This window comes from Salvelinus sp. IW2-2015, linkage group LG20, assembly GCF_002910315.2.
Source record: "Salvelinus sp. IW2-2015 linkage group LG20, ASM291031v2, whole genome shotgun sequence".
NCBI classification, from domain to species: Eukaryota; Metazoa; Chordata; class Actinopteri; order Salmoniformes; family Salmonidae; genus Salvelinus; species Salvelinus sp. IW2-2015.
This window is the reverse complement of record NC_036860.1, coordinates 74,766,110-74,767,447: the sequence shown is the minus strand read 5'-3', so window position 1 is coordinate 74,767,447 and position 1,338 is coordinate 74,766,110. Positions and strand designations below refer to the sequence as shown.

General features: G+C 36.6%; 1 protein-coding gene across 1 annotated transcript in view; it reads left to right on the top strand.

Moving 5' to 3' along the window:
* prkcsh (PRKCSH beta subunit of glucosidase II) overlaps positions 1-1,338 on the top strand; it is a 9,958-nt gene extending 8,620 nt beyond the window's left edge. The window contains exon 18 of the mRNA XM_024011998.3: positions 750-1,338. The gene's annotated coding sequence lies outside the window, so the exon portion shown is untranslated. The remainder of the gene's footprint in view (positions 1-749) is intronic.

Sequence of the window (1,338 nt, the reverse complement as noted above, 5' to 3'; positions counted from 1 at the left end):
TCGTTTTAATACATACATTTTTTAAACTTCAAGTTGTCTGTCAATCATCACTCTACTCTGCATGTCTGTCTTGAGCTTGGCTCTCACTAGCTAACTTAGAAACATTGTATCAACTGTTGGCTCCAGCCCACATAGTTGTATTTATGCAGGGGAGAAGTGTTTTGGGTGTATAGTCAACATTTTGCTGCCTTTATCTTCAAATAGATCTGACAAATGGCATTCAAGTCCACCTAGTAGGACGAGCCAATCTAGATAATGCTTACTTCACTCATCTGGTTGAGTAGCTTAACTCTGGTTGCGTAGCTTAATTAAAACAGTGCAAATATGTGTCGGCTGTCATTGTTAATAAGAATTTGTTCTTAACTGACTTGCCTAGTTAAAGGTTACATTTTAAAAAAAAAATACATAATAATAATGTGCTAACTAGCTAGCTACTGTACAAAAAGCAAGGAGGCACAAGCAAGCAGGAAAATGAGAAGACACTGAAACAGAAGATGTTAACAGGACAAAGGAAGACCTGCATTGTGCAAGGAGCCAGTCTTGACTTGGTAGGACATCCTTGCACATGTATTTGATCATTTTTACATAAAAACGGTTTAAGTTGGTAATTTCGCGATGGCAAAAGCAAACATTTTATGAGAAGTAAGGCACTGTGCAACATTTCCAAGCGTTCAAAACCATTTTGTTTCTGAGAGGATTTCTTGTCACTTCTGCTTGAAAATAAAATAACATAGTAATTACTCTCTCAGGTTTCTCTTTATGGACTACATGCTAGCCTCCCTGTTCTGCTCTGCAACAACCAGCTGCTGCACTCTGGATTCACAAACTGGAAGATGAAGATTCAAAATGGTTGCTTGTTCTTTACTCCTACTTGTCTGTTGTTGCTTTAACTTGTTTGTCTATGGTTAGTGATTCAATTAGATTCAAAAATAGTCATTCCATTAACAAAAAAAAGAAGTAGAATTTGAATATGCTGAATCGTTTTCTCCGGTGTTCTACTTTGCCAATCAACAAGAGTTGTACTGTATCTAAGCAGGATAGTCAGTATAATGTTAACTATGCTCTGTTGGCTCTAATACTACAGTAGATGACTATGCCAATGATGTGCATTATGACGATGGTGGGCAGTTTGTCATATGCGCATCAATGGTTTTGCATTGTTACCCTCTGGAAACGACAACAACGCTCAATGTCATCTTGTAAAAATAACATGGGTCACTCAGATTTGTAACCTTTTATTTTTTTCTGGCATGTAAAGTACAAATAATTAAACAATTCCATGAAAAAGTCTTCAAGCGTCTTCAGCTGAAATCCCAGTAATAAATATCCTAAACTAAA